We start from the raw sequence: 23,686 nt of genomic DNA, 5'->3' as shown, positions 1-23,686 counted from the left end.
TTGTTCAGGAACCTCCAATATCATTTCATTGAGCACCATTTTTTTAAATTCCAGTTATATTCACCAAAGGAGACTCTTCCACTCTCCAGTTTTATGATGGGCTACTAGCATTCTGCAAACCTAGTAGAAGAGGACTTGGGAGCCTTAATATTTATCATATAAAATTTCATTTAATTCTGTTTTAAATACAGTACTCTACCCTCCAGAATTCTTCAAAATTTCCCAGTTTGGGGAATCTTCTGTTTTATACACTTCAAAGAGTAAATATTTACTCTTCTTCCAGGGTGAGAGAGGGAGGCGTACTTGTTCAGTTGTGAATGGTAGAGAGACAATGCAAAAGACTAATTCTTAAATAGATTTCTAACTAGGTTTGCTCTTACTTAACTCATTTCCACAAGTTTGGGTGCCACCAGTTCCCAAGTTTTTGTGGAAACTGTAGTACAAATGAAATTGCTTCCTGCCTTTACCTACTACCTAAAATGAATTGCTTGTTTGAATCAGCTGTCAGTCAGCTACCATCCTTCTGTCGTCTAGCTTCCAAATTTTTGTTACTGTGATTCATCTCTCACTCTCCTTTTCTTCATTCATTTATGCTTTTTAATAAAAATTTTAATACTAAATTGTATTTTAGTACAGTTTTAAAAAGGAATGTAGTTAAATGTGTATGTTCAATCTACCTCTTTAATCAGAAATCAATATTGTTTTTATTATCCACCAAGTAGTTTCTTTTTAACATTTGTTAGATTTAAGATAAATACCTTTTTTAAAAAAGATAATATCTATTTGGGGGAAATGGGAAATAACTATATCTAATCCTTATCCTCAGTCTTAGGGTATATTTGAGAGGAGTGCTGTTTATGTTTGTATTTTATATTTAAATGCTTTTATTATGACAGAGACCTGCTTCCTTCATGGCATATGGGGATGTTTATTACTCCATCAGCCTGATAACAGTAACTAGGAGCCTTATTTTACAGAGCTCAATCTTGTATATTAATGACATATGACACGATGATCAAATTTTCCAGGGGCGCCTGGGTGGCTCAGTTGGTTACGCGTTCAACTTCAGTTCAGGCCATAATCTCGTGGTTCGTGGGTTCGAGCCCCACATCGGGCTCTGTACTGACAGCTCAGAGCCTAGAGCCTGCTTCAGATTCTGTCTCCCTCTCTCTCTCTCTGCTCCTTCCCCGCTTGCTGTCTCTCTCTCTCTCAAAAATAATAAACATTAAAAGAATAAAAAAATTTTAAAAAGATGGTCAAATTTTCCAAATCAAAATCTGGGCAACATAGTTTTAACTTTAGAGAAATTAAGTCCACCAACCATGGGCCAAACAATGTGTTATACTTAATACATGTATGTCACTGTCCCCATGACCATTTCCACAGATAAAGGAAGAATTAATCTTACCAATTGGTAGTTGGTTGGTTACTTCTGAAGTAAAATTGAATCAATTTAGGCTTTAAACCAAGATTTTTACCCTTAGTTTAGAAGGATTTTCTCCTTCCCTTCTACTTCTCCAGGTTCCAGGGAGGCTCATACCTTCCTGTCATCAATGGATGAGTGTGGCTTTCCATACCCCTCTCTCTGCTTGCTTGTCTCCTCTGAGTTATTGCTTGACCCTTGACATTTCGGCACCATGTACCACATTCCACCAAGACATAATTCCTCTTGCTTGGCCTCTGGACTTCATATACGGGATCTACTGCCATAATTCTTGCCACAGTCTCCAGTTGTAAGGACCCTGTACTCTTTGCCCTGTTTCTTCAAACCTCAGTCTCCTTTATGTCTGCCAACTCAGTGTTAGCCACTTTTGCACCCCTCTCATGGCAAAGGCTTCAATAACTTTTCAGATGCTCTGCCACAATACACTGGCATGCTTAGAATCCAAAGAAGTCTCCAAGAAAATCCTCCCAGGTACATTCCTTAGTTATTATCTTCAGTACTCTACACTTAGACATCTCAATGCTCCTTTCCTCCTGGTGGCCAGTAGCTTATTTGCTTTGCTTAAGAAAACATCTGCGGGGCGCCTGGGTGGCTCAGTCGGTTAAGCGTCTGACTTCACCTCAGGTCATGATCTCGCGGTCCGTGGGTTTGAACCCCGCGTCAGGCTCTGCGCTCACAGCTCAGAGCCTGGAGCCTGCTTCAGATTCTGTCTCTCCCTCTCTCTGTGCCCTTCCCCCGCTCATGCTCTGTTTCTTTCAAAAATAAATAAATGTTAAAAAAATTTAAAAAATAAAATAAAATAAAAGTAACTCTATAGGTACCGAGATGATCAATTGACAAAACATACTATGAAGAAAGCAAGCTGTAAAAGAGTGTATAACCTGCTCTGCTTCTGTAAATACAACTGTAGATTCGCAATGCATTAAACATTTCTGGAGGAATACATGAATCTGTTAACAGAGATTGCCTCTGAGGAGGGAAAACAGTCTTGTCTTGGGGACAAGAGTGGAAGAGAAATTTTCACTGCCTCTTTGTACCTTTCAAATTCTACATCATGAAAATAGCCTATTCAAAAATAAGTAAAAGTTGATCATAAAACATTTATAATTTGGCTTTTTCAACCTGCCAGGCTTCAGATGATCTGATTCTCAGCCACAGACAGAAAGTAGCTCTTTTGGCAAAGCTATCTTTTTTTTCCCTTCTCTGCTTCCTGATGTGCCTCTCTTTCTTGTGGAACCTTACTAAAGGCAGCATGAAGCAGCAGTGACTGCTCTAACATTCTGAAAATTTCCCCTCCGTTAGAAAGAAGAATACTTCAGTAGGAAGATGGTCAGAGTCTCAAATATAACAGATAAGTAGTTTAGCTACATACCTTCATTTGCTAACTTGCCAGACTGAGTTCACCTGACCTCTTTGGCTAAGCCATATCTGCATTTTAGGGTTTGTTACTTGCAGGAATTTTTGTCATCTTCAGGCCTATCACACTGAATAGGTATTTAACACATCGTGATGAATATAAATGAATTAATGAATAATTTTATCTGCAGGTACAAACCACCTAAGTTAATTTTAAATTTATTAACCGATAGAGATTTTTGAAGTCTGCAGTTTAGATTTCCCAGTTGTCCAGTAATTATAGCTGTCTTTTTTTCTCCAATCCAAGATCCAATTAAGGATCATGCATTTTATTCACTTGTCATATCCACTTAATCTCCTTTAATCTAAAAAAAATTCCCGGCCTCTTTGTGTCATGTCACTGATATTTTTTAAGTCTGGGCCAATGTTTGCAACATGTCCTTTAATTTAGATTTTTTTTCTAAAAATTTATTTTATTATTAGATTCAGATTGAATATTCTTGGCAAGAATACTTCATTGGTGATGCCGTGCCTTCTCAAGGTATCATACCAAGAATATGAGGAAATTGGTTTTCCTACCAATGTTTCTACAGTAACACTATAGAAAAGCATATCATACAACTATGGCTTAATGAAAGGTCCAATATGAGTTTTTAATTCTCCTTGCTTTAATTTTATAGTAATCAGATAATGTCTAAGTGGTTCAGTACTTACACAGACCAGATATTAGTACATACTATTTTATTCAATGGATATCATTTGGGGAGGGGGTGGAGAGAGAAGGGGTTCTCTTTTAAATTGATCAGTTTTTTGTGAGTTTGTTTGTATCAGTTTAGGGAGTTGATAAAATCAAGTTTCTGGTATGCAAGCTGAGGGCTAGCTTGTAATAATAACAATACTTTACAGGATTGAGATGAGAATTATTTGAGATGTTAACAGAAGTAAACTATCACCAATAGCAATGTGCTCTGTGGAGGGTCTCTATTAATACAATCAATCCCACTCAGGTATTTATTTGTAGAAACCACGTATGTAGCAACAGTATCTGGCACTGTTATGAATACTTTATGAATATTAATCTTTATAGTTGGTTATATCCTTATCCCTATTTACAGATGAGGAAACTGAGGCTTGGAGAAGATAAGTAACTTTTCCAAGGTCATAAAGAGACAAAGTGGTAATATTTCTAACTGTTTACCTGTGAGATCACACCTGGAAACAAGCAGCCTGTATAGCTCCAAGCTATACTTAAGGATGATTTTCATTCAGCTGCTCCTTTAAATAAATTTGTGTATTTATGTTATTTGTGTTACAGAGAGAAGAGGTACTCCCTTATAGGGACTCATAAAGGCATAGAGCATCTAGAGATTTACTGCCTCCATTACGCTGCTGGCTCTCACAGCACTTGTTATGTTTTTATCAGTTTCTCTCCAGAAGGTAGGAATTGTGTTTTTTCTGTATGAATTCTTTATATAATTATAGTTTTCTTGACTGTGAACTTAATTTTTGTTAAATATGAAAAGCATCTGACACCTAAAGAATAAAATGCCAGATGTCTCCAGTTAAGACGTATAAACACATTGCCTTTAAAAAATATTTCTGTTATAAAATTAATAGATGTTCATTAAGAAAAAAAGATAAGACAAACAGAAAAGTATAGTAATCTATCACCTTGTGATAACTACTCTTTATATTTTGTTGTATGTCTTTCTGAATTCATTGATATATTTGTATACAATGTATAATATATGTGTCCATATAATATTATGATTAGGATTGGTAACAATAGGATATAAATGTTCTTTGGCTAGATTGCTTCTTTACTTAGCAACTTATTGCCTTACGTGTAATGTCAGTAAATATCATCTGCATTTCCATTATTAATGGTTATATAATATTCCAGTTTAAGAACATAACATAAATTATGTAACCACTTTCCAATTATTGAGTATATGGAATCTTTCCAGGTTTTTTCCTGTGTTAAATATGACTTCAGTGAACATTCTTGTACATACATGTTTGCATTTGTGTCTAGTGATTTTTTAGGACAGTTTCCAAAAAAGTAAGTGTTGCAGACTCTTAGTTCCTAAGCATACTCTCTGATAAGAGGATTCCATGGCCTATTACATAAAGAACCACTGTTCACCATCTTGGAGAATACCTATGTATAGTAGTAACAAAGGTCTGAGAAATCAAACTTATTTGACTATAGAATGTTTTCTTAAGATAACATCTGTCTACAGGATGGAGAAATTGTGGTGTATGGGGGCAGGAGACAATATGGGAAATTGCTATACTTAACACTCAGTTTTGCTGTGAGCCTAAAACTTCTCTGAAAAATAAATTTTATTTAAAAAAAAGGGAAAGAAAAGTTTTTGAATGCCATTGTATACATTTACATTTAAAATTAAATTTAGACTTTTACATACACACACACAAAATAACATCAGAACGTATCAACATCCCACTGAACACTTTGGAAAATGCTAGCTTATGGTATATTCTTTTAAGGGGAAATATATGGAAAGGCTCTACCAATTTGCATTTCTACCAACAGTGCATCAGAGTGCCACTTTCTCCGTAATTTTGCCATTGGTATTAACCAATGCCATTGGTATTCAATTTAAATAAACCTGAAATGAGAAAAGTATATGGCATTCTAATTTTCATTTATTTGATTACTAATAAAATGTATATCTTTGCATATTGTTATTTGTCTTTTATATTTCTTTCATGCCTATGTCACTTATGCCCCATTCCAAATTATTCTTGGTGGTCTTTGAGGCTTTTTCTTTATTGATAAGAATGAAGAATCATATTAAGACTATCAACACTACAAATCACATGTGATACAATTATGTTTTCTTATTTTTTCATTTTTTAATATTTTGATATGATGCTTTGTTTTTATTTTGTGTACTTCATTTTTGCCATATAAGTTAACATTTTTGAATAAAACTTTACATATGCCTCTCCAAAAACATAACAAATTTTTGTTTAATCCTTGGATTACATAGAACACGAAATTTTACATATTATATGTAATTAATATCGGATTTACTTTTAAAGTATCAGTTCAGAAGAAAGCAATACCTTCTTAGGGGCTTCTGTAGAGTTTGATTGTGAATATGATACTTCATCATAGGAAATTGGGAAAATACCCCATGATTCCTAGGGCTAGTAGGGGTACAGAATATCATCAGATGTAGTTCTTAATCAAAGAAGAAAAGTTAGTCTCAACCAGAAAAAGAATTGTCCATGCACATTAAAAACAGAAAAGGAAAATAAGTCTGAACCTTAGCCATAGCTAAATAAAATTATGTAAGTTTTTACAGTTAAGAAAGATCTTTGGATTAATATTGTCAGATTATTTCATTTTTATAAAGGAGAAAACAAAAGAAAAAAGAGTTTAACTCAAGTTTGTCCAAAGTCAAGCAAATGTGTTTTGTTTTCTCAGGAGACCTTTAAGAAGTAAAGAAAAGGTTCTAAAAAGTTTTCATTATTAACAATAACTAACATTTATGAGTACTTATTAAGTACCAGACAATCTACTAAATACTTTAAGTCATTTGTCTCACTTATCTTCACAATATACTTTGAAGTAACAACTATTATTATCCCCTTTATAGAGATAAGGAATCTGACTCTAGTCTAGGCAGTCTGAGACTTAACAGCCCTCACTCTTAAGTGCTGTTTTTAAGAGAGGATACTCTTAAGTGTTATCATCAGTAAGAAATTATATGTCAGTATTAAATAAAGTAGACTTAGTGGAAGAACACAGAGAGGATTGCAATGGCCAATCCTAGAAATAAGCAAGAGTGGAACATTTTGTCAGGATAGATAGCAAGAAGTATTTTTTACATCCTAAGTAAAAAAAAAAAAAGTGAAAGGTTAATTAAAGAAATTTGTGGTATGGCTTGACTCTAGCTTATTCCCTGATTTTCAGAGGATATTGCATCCTTCAATTCATCTTTGCATTTATAAAAATTATTTTGGCTTTTCAAATTGAAAATGGCTTATGAGAACTGAATTACAAAATTCTAAATTTACAGAACTCTTCTCCATTATCACTGCTTTTCATATCCCCTTAAGGACTTTACATTTTTAGTTGCATGTATTACGCAATGTAGTCCTTAGGCATTTTTGCTATTAAAATATCTTTTTTATAAATTAGTAAAGAAAGCAACACTCAAAACAGATGGACTATTGCTCTAGGTTTTAATGCTTGCTATAGTTGATATCTAAAGGTGGTCATGAATTAAACAAAAAAATGAAATCACAAAAGAAGAAAAGATTTTCAAAAATGAATTTGCAAGTTTAGTTCTAAATAGCAATCACAATTTTAGCTCGAGGCTTTTCTGGGGGATTGTGAATAATGATTAGGTGAGATTATAGGCCCCAGGCAAAGCCTCGGGACTTTAGTCTTCCTAGCCAGTCATTTATCCTCAAAAAAACGGTCCTCAGGTTGTACACAGTATTGGTTGAAATACCAGAGGGAATCAAACCTGAGTCTGTCATTTTATCCCGAGGGTCGTATCAGGAGTCTGAAGCTTAGATGGTGAGATAAATGTTTACCAAAATGAAAACCCTTGGTAGGCTTTTCAGTTACTGTTGCTTTATTTTATTTTTACTGCTTTGGGGTATGTATTTTTATTTACCTGCAGAAGGAATTATGTATAAAAAATTATAACTCTAAGAAAGTAATATCACTATTGAAAATTGTTTTCAACTCTGCAGAGCATCTATTTGAGGGAAATAGGTAAGATTTTTTTAAGATAAAAAATTCAACCTCTCATTTTTATTAGATTTTCTTGGAAATTTGTGTTTGAGAGAATTCTGATTTACTATACTTTGCTAAAGTATTCTTCTAGCCTGATCTTATCATGTAAAATTATGAGTTGGTGGGTGTGGATATTTTGAAAGCCCTGAAGTCTTGATTTCATGGATAATTTTGTATTTTCAGTTACCAAAACTTCGGTTCTCCTCGGTCTTTACAGCTATTTGCTCTTTTCCTAAACCCTTGTGAGTTAAGTTGTTAAAATGGCATCCACAACTTTTAAAAACATATTTACATTAGAGATAGTAAAAGGGAGGAAATTAACAAAACAAAATATTTACCTAATTCATCCAGTGTATGAAATAATAATGATGATGATAATAGTAATTTTAAAAATGGTAGTGTAGGAGTAATTATCTGATAACATGAAGAATGTTATTACTGTGTGGCAGGCACTATTCTAACTCATAACTCCCATTATTATTCCTATTTTTAAAATGAAGAAACTGAGTCAATCAGAGACTAATCAGTAGTAAATCTAGGATCAGAAAAGTGAACAAGGACTTGAGAGAACCACAGTAGAAAATTCTGAGTCCTTCAGAGTCTCACATCAGTGAATACAAGGCTTGGTGCTGGGAATATATAGCAGTAAACGAGGTAGACACAGTTCCTGATTTCATTAAATGTAAATTTACACAATTATTTAGTTTGTTTCCATATTACAAAGTGATGGGAGAATATACATAGGGACCGCATATTGCCTGGAGAATCAGGCAGAGTCCCTGAAGAAGGAGTGTTTCAGCTGGGAGCTAAGGGATGAGAAGATTCACGCCGGCAGTAGAATTGGGGAATTGGAGACCAAGGGGGCCACACAATGATTTTGGTGGGCCCTAGACACTTTTGCTTTTGTGGGTCCCTTCCTCCATAAACAATATTAAAAATTGAGATTTGCATTTATACTGGTATAGAGAGAAGTATGTTAATATTGTATATTAAAATATTTTCTTTGACCTAAAAGGGTTTTTCCCCTTATTTTAAAAGAAAGCTTTTTTGTGGACCCCTAAGAGTATTATTGTGAGCCCTAGGCTCTTGTACCTACTAGACCGGATGGGTAAGTCAGTCCAGGAGTGGGAATATTGGGCCAGAAACATTTCAGATGGAGGGAATAGCATAGACAGAGGCTTCAGAAGCTTAGAGGGCCTTGCCTGCTCAGGAAGGGCCTGAAGGGAGGTGTGGCTAGAGCAGAGTGTGGGGGAGGGAGAAAGAGGTGAGGCTGGTGAGAGAGGAAGGGCCCCCGGAGGCCTTGTTTCGGATTTTGATATTAATCCTACGAGTAATGGGAGACCTCCAAAGGGTGTGTGTGTGTGTGTGTGTGTGTGTGTGGCAGGGGGGGTGGGGGGGTGAGTGGTTTAAATCAAATTTGTGCACATGGTTAAAATCAACAGTTCTGTGATCCAATTTCTCCCCCTTATGCCTCACCTCTCTTTCCACTTTTCCTTCTGATATCTTCATTTATTCAGGTCAATGTCATTTGCTTTCACCTCAGATTTTTTATTTGTCACCTTTAGGTATCATCTATTATCATACACATAAATAAAAGAGGCATTATACATTCACTCACTCACTCTACCCTACCTCTACCTTTTCTCTTTTGTTCCTCAGTTAGTTTTATCTTTCTTTGATTTCTCTGTTGTAACTGTGGATAATAAACCAGTACCTTTAACCATAGATGCTGCTTTGGGATTGTCCCCTGTTGTCAGACAAGGACATTAGTGCACCCACCTTCTCTGTGATTCCGTCCTCAGTTCTTTCACTTTTGTATCTCTAAAATTGATGCCATTTATATCTATTTTATAACCAAAATCAAGTATTTACATTATTGTGTGGAAAGGCTCTTTGCATTTGCTGCGTCCTCCACCTGAACATCCATTACCCAGATGACTGCACTGTCTGATCTTTTTCTTCCTTAAATACTCAAACCAACTGGCAGCCAGTCAGTAGGGCCATTCCTGGACATCTTATTGGAAATAGCATCTCCCCTACCTGGAATTCTTTTTTTTTTTTTTTTTAAGTTTATTTATTTTGAGAGAGAGAGAGAGAGAAGAGGGGAGGGACAGAGAATCCAGAGCAGGCTCTGTGCTGACAGCAGACAGCCCGATGTGGGTCTTGAACTCACAAACCATGAGATCATGACCTGAGCCAAATTCAAATGCTTAACCAGCTGAACTACCCAGGTGCCCCTCTATGTGAGATTCTTACTGTACTTTTCCCGTTATGTTTTTCTCCATAGCACTTATTGTTAAATAAATGATATATCTTACCTCATTGAACTTTTCATTCTCCCCATTCTTGACTATAGCTTCAAGAAGGCAAGGAATACCATCTACTTCTGCTAATTTGTTTGATATTTTTGTTTGTTGTTTGCTCCCTCACTATATTCCCGATAGCTAAAACAGTGCCTGATGACAGAATCATTTTAGTTAGTGATTGATTATAGTCCCAAATAGTCTTCTTTGGTTATATGTCCTGACTTAGGCAATTTTTCAATTTTCTTAAAATTTTTAATTTGCTTTTGTTTTTTGTACATTATTTTTCTTTATCATATCCCCGATTCTTTCTGACTCTCCATTATATATAACATGCTGTGATCTCTCTCTCTGGTTTTATTCTTTTTCCTTGGAAATGCTCTTCTGGAGCCTTATTACATCCTCTGGCTACACAGCTGTCATCCTTGGGCTTTTCCTTCCTGTTCTTCCCATTGGCATGATGACAGACAACCCACATTTTTCTCTATTTCATTGTACATCTTCCTTTAATGAAGCATATCCCTCAGCCACTTTCAATGAAAAAATATTTGAATGATAAATTTTTTGAACTTTCACATATTTGAAATGTTGTGTATTTTATTCTCATTAGAGGTGTATCCAGGTCCTAACATCAGAAGGTACAGGCCTGGGGGCCGGCCTCACTGGGGGAAAGGGGAGAGGTGGGTGTGTGTGCATCAGTATCGGAAAGGAAGAAAACACATTAAAAGGTGCCACGTTTTGGGTGCTTGGGTGGCCCAGTCAGTTAAGCGTCCGACTTCTGCTCAGGTCATGGTCTCATGGTTCGTGAATTCGAGCCCCGCATCAGGCTCTGTGCTGTCAGTGCAGAGCCCGGTTCAGATCCTCTTGTCTCCCTGTCACTCTGCCACTCCCCCTGCTTGTCTATTAAAAATAAATAAACATTTTTTTTAAGTGCCACAGTTTTGACTGCCTGGTCCACATGAGATACTATATAAAAACTGACATTTTGTGCCTCTTCTGCTAACTTCCTTTTATAAAAGTCTCAACAATCATTGTGTTAAACTTGTAGAAAAGGCACCACCTTTAAAGAATATGCTGAAGAGAAGCACTTGCTGCCTAACTGCTTCCATCTGAATTCTAGTTTCTCTGGAATGCTAATCATTTTCTCCCTGAGCTTGGAAAGTTTTCTAAAATTCATTAACACCAGCCTAAGCCTGCAGCTCGTTTTCCCTCTGGCAACTTTCAGGCCCCATCTTGGTTTTCCTTGGTGCTTTTCAATTCCTGATGATGTGTCTTGGCTTTTTTCTGTCCATATTTTACTGTTGAATTCAGTGAGCATTTTCATCTAAGGAGTTTCATTCCTAGAAAGTTATCTTGCATTATTTCTTTAGTAATTTCCTCCCTTCCTTCTTTATTGTTTTTCTTCTTTCTGTAATATCTGTCATTCTATGAAGGACTGCGTAGCTGAACATCTAATGATCATCTTTCTTATGATACTTTCTGTTTCTTTTCAAATCTATTTCCATTTGCAGTGCTCTTCATTCTAAAACAAAACCTCCCAAAAAGAGATTTGTAGGAAGGTTGAAATATAAAATTTTGTTTTATTTTTTGAGTCTTTCATATTCTCTGGAGTTTTTGTTTATTTTTATTTATTTTAAGTTGAAAAGGGTAGATTCTGGAGCCAGACTGAGTTTGAATCCCAGTCTCCCACGCTTAAGTCTGTGATCTTAAGCAACTTTAAATTCTGTGTCTCTGCCTTAACCTGAAATGGAGATAATGATAGTACACCTATCTCAGAGTTCTGAGCTGAGCTGATAAACATAAAACCCTGAGTAAATGAGCTGATAAACATAAAACCCTGGGAATAAAATCTGGGATTGAGTAAGCCTTATATGTATTTGCTATTATAATTATTATTATAATTATTGTCATTATTACTATTTTGTGGATCTGATGTCTGCTCGCTGTCCCTGAGGATATTACCTGGAAGTCCTTTTAAACTTCCCTTTTTTTGGAGCGTCTGGGTGGCTCAGTCAGTTAAGCATCCAACTTCAGCTCAAGTCATGATCTCATGGTTTGTGGGTTTGATTCACATTGGGCTCTTTGCTGTCAGTGGAGAGCCCACTTTTGGATCCTCTGTCTCCTTTTCTCTCTGCCCCTCCCCTCCTTGTGCTCTCTCTCTCAAAAATAAATAAACATTTATCACTCTATGTCTGCTAGGCTGTGGTTTCCTGTGCCCCTTGGCTGCAGTTTTTCTCTGTTTTCTAGCTCACATTAATTTTTCAAAATCTCTCGTCTGTTGACGGCCCAACCATTGTGGTGTTATTTATTTTTTATTCCTGTACTATCATTTTAGTAGGTCTTAAAAGAAGTAAAACCATGTATGATCTTACCATCTTTAGAATGCCTTGAAAATTTCTACTCAAAAAAACGACCAGATAAAATGTCATTTTAAAAAGATCATTTTGGGGCGTCTGGGTGGCTCAGTTGGTTAAGTGTCCGACTTACGCTCAGGTCATGATCTCACAGTTCGTGGGTTCAAGCCCCGCCCACAGGCGCTGGGCTAACAACTCAGAGCCTGAAGCCTGCTTCATATTCTGTGTCTCCTTCTCTCTCTGCCCTTTCCCCACTTGCTCTCTGTCCCTCTCTTTCTCAAAAATAAATAAACATTAAAAAAAATTATTTTTAAAGATCACTCTCTAAAATTTAACTTATAGCAGCATCAACTAATAGACTAGGTTCTCCTATAATTAACTATGATTCTTATACTACTTACATAAAAGTGGTATAAGCCCAAGATATAGTAATAAAACTATTTATTAAAATACTGATGTAAATAGTATATTCTTAAATAAATAAATGGGTTAATATTTAACAAAATACAATCATCTAGAAACAAGTTACTTTCTCCTACTGAAAGCAAAATATATGTATTATTATATATTTATATTATATTATAAAATATATATGCTATATATAAATATATACATATTTATATATCATTATATCATAAAATATATATGTTTTATATATATTTAGCATAAAATTGCCCTGGCCAAAACAAAAGTGACTTTCTTCAGAAGTAATTGAATCTCTAACTACTCTAGTAGTGTTTCCATCTATCACTCGATACCTTATCATTGAATATAAATGTGATTTTGCATGGAATAGCACTAAATTAGTCTTAAACCAACCATTAACTTCTAGAAGCTTATAATCTTTTATTTGCAGTTAGTTGACAGATATGAGGATGAAAATAACTATCTTATAGGTTGGCAGTGATAACTAAAATGAGATAAAATATATAATGTTCATTCTTTCCCTTTTTTCTTTGTCCTATGGAACCTTTTTGTTTTTATTATTATTTTTTTTGGTAATGTTTATTTATTTTTGAGAGGGAGACAGACAGAGTGCAAGCAGGGGAGGCGCAGAGGGAGAAGGAGATACAGAATCTGAAACACGTTCCAGGCTCTGAGCAGTCAGCACAGAGCCCGATGCAGGGCTCGAACCCACAAACTGCGAGATCATGACCTGAGTCAGAGTTGGACACTTAACCGACTGAGCCACCCATGCACCCCGGGACCATTTTTATTTTTATTTTTTTTATTAATTTTTTATTTTAATTTCAGTTTAATTGACATGCAGTGTTATATCAGTTTCAGGTATACAACACTTCCATACATCACCTAGTGCTCATCGCAGCAAGTGCACTCCTTTAATCCCCATCACCTATTCCACTCATCCTCCCCCTCAACCTACCCTTTGATAACCATCAGTTTGTTCTCTGTAGTCAAAAGTCTGTTTCTTGGTTTCTCTCACTTTTTCTTTTGCTTGTTTGTTTTGTTTCTTAAATTCCACATGTGAGGAAAATCATATGGCATTTGTCTTTCTCTGACTACTTATTGTACTTAGCACAATACTCTTTAGCTCCATCCAGGTTGTTGCAAATGCTAAGATTTCATTCTTTTTTATGGCCAAATAATATCCCATTGTGTGTGTGTGTGTGTGTGTGTGTGTGTGTGTGTGTGTGTGTGTACACCATGTCTTCTTTATCCATTCATCTATCAGTGGACACTTGGGCTGCTTCCATAATTTGGCTATTATAAATAATGCTGCTATAAACATAGGGGTGCATGTATCCCTTTGAATTAGTGCATTTGTATTTGGGGGATAGATGTCCAGTAGTGTGATTACTGGATCATAGGGTAGTTCTATTTTTAACTTTTTGAGAAACCTCCATACTGTTTTCCACAATGGCTTCCCACTGTTTGCATTCCCACCAACTGTGCAAGTGGGTTCCTTTTTCTCCACATCCTTGCCAACACATTTTGTTTGCATTTTTTGATTTCAGCCATTCTGACAGGTATGTGGTGGTATCTCCTTGTGGTTTTGATTTTCATTTCCCTGATGCTGAGTGATGTTGAGCATCTTTTCATGTGTCTGTGGGCCATCTGTAGTCTTCTTTGGAGAAATATCTGTTCATATGTTCAGCCCATTTTTAAAATGGATCGTTTGTGTTTTTGGGTGTTGGGTTGTATTAGCTCTTTATATATTTTGGATGCTAACCCTTTATCATATATGTCATTTCCAAATATCTTCCCCCATTCAGTAGGTTGCCCTTTAGTTTTGTTAATTGTTTCCTTCACTGTACAGAAGCGTTTTATTTTGACATAGTCCCCATAGTTTATTTTTGCTTGTATTTCCCTTGCCTCAGGAGGCATATCTAGAAAAATGTTGCTACGGTCAATGTCAGAGAGATTACTGCCTTTCCTCTCTTCTAGGATTTTTATGGTTTCAGGTATCACACTGAGGTATTTAATCCATGTTGAGTTTATTTTTGTGTCTGGTGTAAGAAAGTGTTCCAGTTTCATTCTTGTGCATGCAGTTGTCCAGTTTTCCCAGCACCATTTATTGAAGAAACTGTCTTTTCCCATTGGATATCTTTTCCTGCTTTGTTGAAGATGAATTGGCCATATAATTGTGGGTTTATTTCTGGATGTTCTATTCTGTTCTCTTGGTCTGTGTGTCTACTTTTGTACTAGTGCCATACTGTTCTGATTACTATAGTTTTGTAATATAACTTGAAGTCTGGAATTGTGATATCTCCAGCTTGGCTTTGCTTTTTCAAGGTGCTTTGGCTGTTCAGGATTTTTTGTGGTTCCATATAGACTTTAGGATTGTTTGTTCTAGGTCTGTGAAAAATGCTATATTTGGTATTTTGATAGGAATTGCATTGAATCTGTAGATTGCTTTGGGTAGTATAGACATTTTAACAACATTTGTTCTTTAAATATTTGAGCATGGAATGTCTTTCCATTTCATTGTGTCTTCAATTTCTTTCATCAATATTTTAATGTTTTCAGAGTACAGGTCTATCACCTCCTTAGTTAAGTTTATTCCTAGAAACTTTATTATTTTTGGTACAACTGTAAATGGGATTGTTTTCTTAATCTCTCTTCCTGCTGCTTCATTATTAATATATGGAAATGCAACAGATCTCTGTACACTGATTTTGTATCCTGAGGCTTTAGTGAATTCATTTATCAGTTCTAGTAGTTTTTGGTGGAGTTTCTATATATAATACCATGTCATCTGCAAATAGTGAAAGTTTGACTTGTTCCTTACCAATTTGGATTCCTTTTATTTCTTTTTGTTGTCTGATTGCTGAAGCTACGACTTCCACTATTATGTTGAAAAGAAGTGGTGAGAGTGGGCATCCTTGTCTTATTCTTGACCTTAGGAGAAAAGCTCTCAGTTTTTTCCTGCTGAGTATATTCACTGTGGGGTTTTCATATTAGGACTATCGACCCATTTTTAAACCACCTCTGAAATATCTCTGTAACTATAGTAAATTCTTTAATCCAAATCCTCTAGCCAGTATCTGTATGAAAATTTTGAGACCTTAAAGAGAACTCCAGCTAACTAATGGTATGTTACATGTAAACAGTGTTTTTTCTGCTTCCTGGCAGTCTTAAGCAGCTCCTTGATGTGCTTCATTAAAAGATACTTGCAAGGCTTAGTATTGTTAAATAATATACATTGATTATAACCAAGTCTTTGTAATATAAATAATATCTTTATTAAAACTCTAGCTCTGTAAATCCTACTCATTTAAATGTAGTTTTTCAGCATTTCCCATCTTAATTGTTACGCTGATGCATATGTGATTTCCCTCTAGTGTTATCAAATAGATTAAGAAAAATGCACTCAGTCAAGTTGCTTTCATTTCTGTTTCTCATGAAAAGAACTATATATGTATAAAAATTGTAAGTGGTAGCTGAGTTAGAGTCTCCCATCTTCACTTTCTGTGTTTCACATAATAACTTGAGAAAGGGACAAAGAGAAATTTTAAATTCATAATTAATAAATTCAGTAGATTTCAAGGAAAATAATAAAAACTACAGTAAAGACAATTCTAGGCTCCAAATATCTGCAACTATATGTTTATGGAGAAGAGAAATTACAAAACCACTGTGCATTTTTCATAATTAAAGTATATTGTCAACCTTCTATATCTCTTTCATATAAATAAAAAGATTGCGCTTTCAGATATCATTATTACCATAACTATTTGCCTTTATTGTAAATGGAAGTTAGAATTTCTGATTACTGCTAATTATGGCAGGACTTTTCCTAAATTGCATGTGCTTTTTAGTTAACAATACATTTATTTTCAGTATTCTTCTCTGTTTCTGACTATTCAGATGGACACACACACACACACACACACACACACACATCTGAGGGAGCAGTAAAAACAGAAGATATTTATTTAAGAATATAATACTCTTCAAAGGTTTATTTAGTTTACATAATAGATCAGATATTCATTTTAAGGCACTATTCTCTATATTATATAGGAATTGTTACTTTAAAAACCATGATATGTTTTTTGTCATAATCTGAATGTTATGAATTCTTGGTAGCTCTACAGAAATCTTCCTGCTTGTTTTTTTTTTTTTTTTTCCTATTCACAGTATTCAAAGTGGTCCATGTGACCTAGATATTGAAAATCGAGGTAGAGTGTGCTGCATTGCTGATATTTACTTTGAAACCTTGGAAACATTCTGATTCCACATGCTAGAATTACAGGATGCCCACTGTTTCATATTGCTGATATTTTAAAAGGTATCTGAAAGTCTGCACAATCATTTTTTAAGCTGGCATTAAAATACTGTTTAAAAAGATTCAAATATTAAACATAATGCTTTCCTTTCCAGTTACAAATGCACATGTAATCATTGTTCATTTAAAATTTTGTGACTCATCATGGATTTTGGCCCCCACCATTATTTACCTTGTATTTAGAAGTATACTAATCTGCTAATTTTGAAATCTAACCCCAATAAGGTGCAATTAGTTTTTATTTCCTAATTTCGAGTGAACTCTGCTAATTTATTAAAAAATAAAATAATATCTAGAATCAGCATTATAAAATTATGTTCATCAGGAGAAGTTAATTTTATCATATGTCAATTTGGTATAGAGCATCTCTAACAAAAAGTCAGCTTTTACATTCAGGAAGCCATATTCTCTCAATGTAGAAGAAGCTAGTTCACCCTTTAAGACTTCTGTGTAAAAATAAAACTCTGAAAGGAAAGCATTGAATGAATTAAAGCATGTACACAGGTGACTGACTTTCAAGTAAAGCATCATATGTATAATGAAAAAGTTTCACTTGGTTCCTCTTTCCTCAATGAAAAAATATCATAAAGTAGAAGAACTAACAGATTACATCACAATTCTCAGCTAATAAAATTAAAACAAAGATGTGCTAAGGATTAGCTGTGTAGTTTTTGTTTGTCCTCTTAATGATAAAAAGATTAGCTTGCCAAACTTTTTCATGAGTTTTTTTTGTGTGTTTTTTTGTTTGTTTGTTTGTTTGTTTGTTTTACATAGCCAGGGAGAACTACCAAGTATGAAGGCAGATACCCAGAGTCTGTGCTGGGGAGTTTAAGGACATAATCTGGAAACCCAATGCTGAGAATCAAATCTGAAGTGCAGGGGGGGGCACCTGGGCGACGCAGTCATAGAGTCCAACTTCGGCTCAGGTCATGATCTAGTGGTCTGTAGGTTCCAGCCCTATGTCAGGCTCTGAGCTGACAGGTCAGAGCCTGGAGCCTGCTTCAGATTCTGTGTCTCCCTCTCTCTGCCCCTCCCCCATTCACGCTTTGACTCTCTCTCTCTCAAAAATAAACATTAAATTTTTTTTTAATTTAAAAATCTGACGTGCAGGAAGAGAGAGGAATAAGTAAGAATTGCAACTAAATGAGGCAGATGCTGAGCAGAATGAGATGCAATAAACAATAAACAGATATTAGAGAGTGGCCCAGAAGCAGGACTTTGAACAGAAAGCATATTAATACCTTTTTGGGGAGTGGGCATTAAAGACTTATCAGGACTAAAAACTTACTATAAATGAACAAACAGTAAACCTAGCTCTGATTTGTCTCCAGCTCATTCCTTTTTAAATCAAATCAGTATTTCCCAAACTGTTATTTTATACAACAATCTTCTAAAAGCTTTATCATCAAAGTGGGGAGAAAATATCAGTTGTCAAGTAAATTTGGGGAATTAAAGTCACACACACACACACACACACACATTCTTCATATTTTTCTCTCTTAAAAATTCACAATGCCCTTTATCATATAATGGCTTCTGAGTAGTCCTGGAGGGGAAAAGTTCTATAAACCCAACATTTCCCAAACTTGTTTGACCTTGACACTATTTTACATCGTATCAAATCCCATCTTTGGAGCTGTGCTCTTCAGGACACCAGTTTAAGAAACTATCCTGTTTAGTTAGTGTTTAATCAGCTATTGCAAAGCCATTTTTAAAAGGTAAAATATAGGCAGAATGAATGGCTGAATTTACCTAGTATTTACTAATATAGCTATTGCAACCTTGCATGTGATCCAGTCTTTGATACAAAAAGGGCTCACATTATTTATATAGACAGACAAATAAGCAATTGCCATAGCTACTTATTTTGAAAGATCACATAATGTGTTAAGTCGTAGAAGCTAGACTCCACAACACTGATCTCATATTTTGGACAGCAATCCCTAGACATTAATATGAGCTTCAAAGCATGTTTTTCAAAATTACATTCTCTTACTAGTTCTTCGTAAAGAGGACTCCAACTGAAAAGATCTGGAAGTGGTCTTATGTTAATACAGGAAGCAGTGTGTTATAACAAGACACAGAACTATTAGTAGCAGGAGATTTGTATTTTCTGTTCTGGATCTGCCATCAGCTATGTATGAGACATTGTAAAAGATAGTTCTTTTCTGAAAAAGGAGAAGATTACTGTATCCCAGCTAGGTATTCAGGATGACCTTCTAAAAAGTTTCAAATTTCAGTGCTGAAATTTGGGAAATTCTATATTAAACAAAGTTAAGTGAAACAAGTTACCATACCCAATATTAATGTGCTTTGTGAATTTCCAAAAGATGGATATAGTATTAAAGATTTTTGTATTACTCTATATCTGTACCATGTATATTAAGTGATTCTCAGTTCATAGTTTGGGAAATACAGGACTGAATATATTTTAGACTTCCTTGTAATTCTGATGATATATTCAATGATCTTAAATTATTTCTGTACATTTTTAACCCTTAAAAGAAAAAGAGGATGTACATTTATAACCAACCGTGTGCTTGTGAAGGACCAGTGTTACCTGAAAAATGTCTTAGTTTACAGGATTATCTTATAACAACTCCACATTTAATTAGATTTTTTTTAATTCAAGTTAGTTAACATACAGTGTAGTCTTGGCTTCAGGAGTAGAACCCAGTGATTCATTTCTTACATGACACCCAGTGCTCATCCCAAAAAATGTACTCCTTGGGGCGTCCAGGTGGCTCAGTTGGTTGAGCAGCTGACTTTGGCCCAGGTCATAATCTCACGGTTTGTGAGTTTGAGTTTGACCCCATGTCGGGCTCTGTGCTGACAGCTCAGAGCCTGGAGCCTGCTTTGGATTCTGTGTCTCCCTCTGTCTCTGCCCCTCCTCGACTCGTGCTCTGTCTCTCTCTGTCTCAGAAATAAATAAACATTAAAAAAATTTTTTTAAAAAGTGCACTCCTTAATTCCCATCACCCATTTAACCCATCCCCCCATCCACCTCACCTCCAGCAACCCTTAGTTTGTTCTCTATATTTAAGAGTCTCTTATAGATTGCCTCCCTCTCTGTTTTTATCTTATTTTTCCTTCCCTTCCCCTATGTTCATCTGTTGTGTTTCTCAAATTTCTTATATGAGTGAGGTCATATGATATATTTCTCTAACTGATGTATTTCACATAGTATAATACCCTCCAGTTCCATACACATTGTTGCAAATGGCAAGATTTCATTATTTTTGATTGCGAAGTAGTATTCCAGTGTGTGTGTGTGTGTGTGTGTGTGTGTGTGTTTGTGTGTGTGTGTGTGTGCTTTATCCATTCATCAGTTGATGGACGTTTAGGCTCTTTCTGTAATTTGGCTACTGCTATAAACATTGGGGTGTATGTGCCCCTTCAAATTAGCATTTTTATATCCTTCGGATAAATACTTAGTGGTGCAATTGCTAGGTCATAGGAATAGTTCTATTTTTAATTTTTTGAGGAACCTCCATACTGTTTTCCAGAGTGGCCGCACCAGTTTGCATTCCCTCCAGCAGTGCAAAAGTGTTTCCCTTTCTCCGCATCCTGGCCAACATCTGTTATTGCCTAAGTTGTTAATTTTATCAATTCTGACCTGTGTGAGGTGGTATCTCCTTGTGGTTTTGATTTGTATTTCCCCAATGATGAGTGACATTGAGCATCTTTTCATGTGTCTGCTAGCATCTGGCTATCTTCTTTGGAAAAGTGTCTATTCATATTCTTAGACCACTTCTCCACTGGATTATTTGTTTTTGAGGTGTTGAATTTGGTAAGTTCTTTATAGATTTTGGATACTAACCCTTTATCTGATATGTCATTTGCAAATATCGTCTATCATTCCATCAGTTGCCTTTTAGTTTTGTTGATTGTTTCCTTTGCTGTGTAGAAACTCCTTATCTAGATGAGGTTAATTAGATCTTTTTAATTAATTAAAAATAATATGTGTATAAAGGGCACCAGCGTAGCTCAGTCGGTTAAGCACCCAACTCTTGTTTTCTGCTCAGGTCATGATCTCACAGTTCATGAGTTGGAGCCCCATGATGGGCTCTACTCTGATGGCGTGAAGCCTGCTTGGGATTGTCTCTCTCTCCCTCTCTCTCTGCCCCTCCCCTGCTCATGCTCTCTCTCTCTCAAAATAAATAAATAAAATTTTAAAAAGTAATATGTGTATGATTTTAAAGTATTTACAGTAGAGTGTTAAAGATTTTTAAAGTTGTTGTATAGTGTTAGTCTTTATGGTTTCTAGATAAAATACTCTAAAATCATGCACATATTATTTTGTACTTTAAAAAATCACATACATTACAACTCTAAGAAAATAACAGTAAAAGAAGAAATAGCTTTTCCAAAATAGAACACAGTTGTTGTCATCACTTAATTTAGTAATCATCAGTATCATATCCTTAGCATGTTCTTCTGCTAGAATTTTTTGAATTTGACATTATAGTAACTTTCTGCTTTGAAAAAAAAATAATGGAAGAACACTTTATTTATTTAGAGAGAGAGTGAAAGGTGGAAGTCTTTTAAGGAAAATTTACTTGCAAAAATATTTGGAATAGAGTCAGCTTGAAAAAACACTCACTGGCCAAATCTGGAACAAGTTGAACATCAAAATAAATAACAATAGTAATGAATTATATAACACCTTGAATAAAATAAGGATCCATCAGCCCATACTAATATAAGTGAATAAATAAATAAATGAGAGAGAAGAGAAAGCTCATCTTTATGCCAACTAAGACAAGGGATAATGGTGTTAGAAAATCACCAGTAGACACCAAAATTAATGGTTAAATTTTATATAAAATAGTTTCAAAATATTTTCCCACAAATTCCTTCTTAATTATAAAGAAAACTTAGTAATTTGACAGTGGAAAAACTGGTGGACATCACATTAACAAACTGATCAAAGTTAACACCACCAGTATTGGATTAAAGTGACATTTCATATGCTTCCTGATATGATGTGCTTGAAAAGGAAAAGGCATTGCATCCGTAATATTCCCATCAAGATGCATATCCTAAGGGTAATCAAGAGGAAATATCAGGCGAACTAAAAATGAGGAACACTAAACAAAATAACAGGCTTGCATTCTTCAAAAATGTCAAGATCAAGAAAGACAAGGAAAGACAGAAAAAAGTTCCATTTTTAGGTAAACTAACAACTAAACATAATATGTGATAATGGATTAGATCATGGTCCACGGGTTTAAAAAAACAAGTATAAAATGCCAAAAGGGCATTATGGGACAGTTGTCAAAAATTGAATATGAACTGTGGATTAGATATATTAAATTTCTTGATCTCAAAAATTGCATTGTGGCTGTGTAAGAGAATAGGTATGTCTTGAGGAAACTTACTGAAGTTTTTAAAGGTAAATTGGCACATTTACCAGTTTTCTCTCAAAAGAAGAAATTAGATAGATATTTAGATGACAAGCAAAGGGGGCAAAATGTAAACAACTGAGGAATCTGGATGAAGTTTCTCGAGAGTTCCTCATCCTCTTCTTGCAACATCTAAGTTTGATTTGTACTGAAATAAAAAGATGTAGTCCTTTTTTAAAATTTGAGTATACCTATGGAGAGTTAAAACCTACTTCAGTATAATGGTTCAAATTGTTACAAGTATGTAAGAAAAAAGGCCAACCTTAGAAATGTACCCCTTGCACTTTGTTCAAATTGACAAAAGTATGAGGTAAAATTAATATGATGGTTAATAATCACCCCTCCCTCAAGAAAAGGTCGTTTATTTGTGAGCCACGTTAAATTCTCTGTTAAATGTGCTATATGAATTCAGGGTATTAATATTTTAGGTGAATGCACTTAGAAGATGTACAATAGAGAGCTATTTCAAGAGACATATAAAACTACGACATCCATCCTCTCCCCAACCTCCACCCCACCTGCCACACATTTATTTATCCTTCATGCCCCACTTTACCTGGCTAATTTAAGTGTAACAAAAGCTTTGTCCAGAAACCTTTTTTGCCCTCTACAGTTTATAATAAATCATTGTCACAACTCTATAAAGGTGATAGATTATGTATTAAATTGAGAAACATGTCTTTTAAAAAATATTTTCTATTAAGAAATTGCCTAGTTTTTGATACTTGCCTGTGTCATAAATTACTATAGTGTATTTTATTTCTAAAATGGGATAATTATTAAAATAACCTCAATTTTTAATATTTTGAGTGCATCACAATTTTTTAACTGGGCACTATATGTATATTTATATTATGTATGTGATCACATATATTATGTATATATTTATCTATATACATATAAAACATAATTTTATTTCCTTATCTTTCTCAAAGCATAAATTCTACCTTCTTTGTGTTCATAAGCTATAGAGTCTTTATAAACAAATCAATATTTGTTTTCTGTTCAGAGGTCAACATTACTTTTTAGTGGTTTGACATTGGTAAGTCAAAAAAAAACCCCGGAGGACTAAATTGTACTGTAGTTTAATTTTTTTAAGTTATTTACCATTTAATAGACAGTCAAGAGGCAAAAGCTGTCATAGATTCATATATCATCTGATTAATTACAAGAGTCTAAACCAAAAGCAAAAACACAATTTCAAAGAGTGGTAAACTAAGAGGAACTATGTGTGAATATATGAGTGTGCTTGAAGCAGGCTTTTTTTTTTTAATCTCACTAATCTCTACACCCA

The 23,686-nt window shown here is 34.9% G+C and overlaps 1 protein-coding gene across 9 annotated transcripts in view; it reads left to right on the top strand.

The window, feature by feature from the left end:
• MBD5 (methyl-CpG binding domain protein 5) overlaps positions 1–23,686 on the top strand; it is a 443,648-nt gene that overhangs the window by 298,722 nt on the left and 121,240 nt on the right. For all 9 annotated transcript variants that reach the window (XM_078451300.2, XM_060626406.3, XM_078451303.2 and 6 more), the window contains one exon: positions 4,116–4,237. The gene's annotated coding sequence lies outside the window, so the exon portion shown is untranslated. The remainder of the gene's footprint in view (positions 1–4,115; positions 4,238–23,686) is intronic.

The sequence above is a fragment of the Panthera onca genome, chromosome C1 (genome assembly GCF_046562875.1).
Source record: "Panthera onca isolate mPanOnc1 chromosome C1, mPanOnc1 haplotype 2, whole genome shotgun sequence".
Classification (NCBI taxonomy): domain Eukaryota; kingdom Metazoa; phylum Chordata; class Mammalia; order Carnivora; family Felidae; genus Panthera; species Panthera onca.
This window is presented reverse-complemented; position numbering and strand designations above follow the sequence as displayed.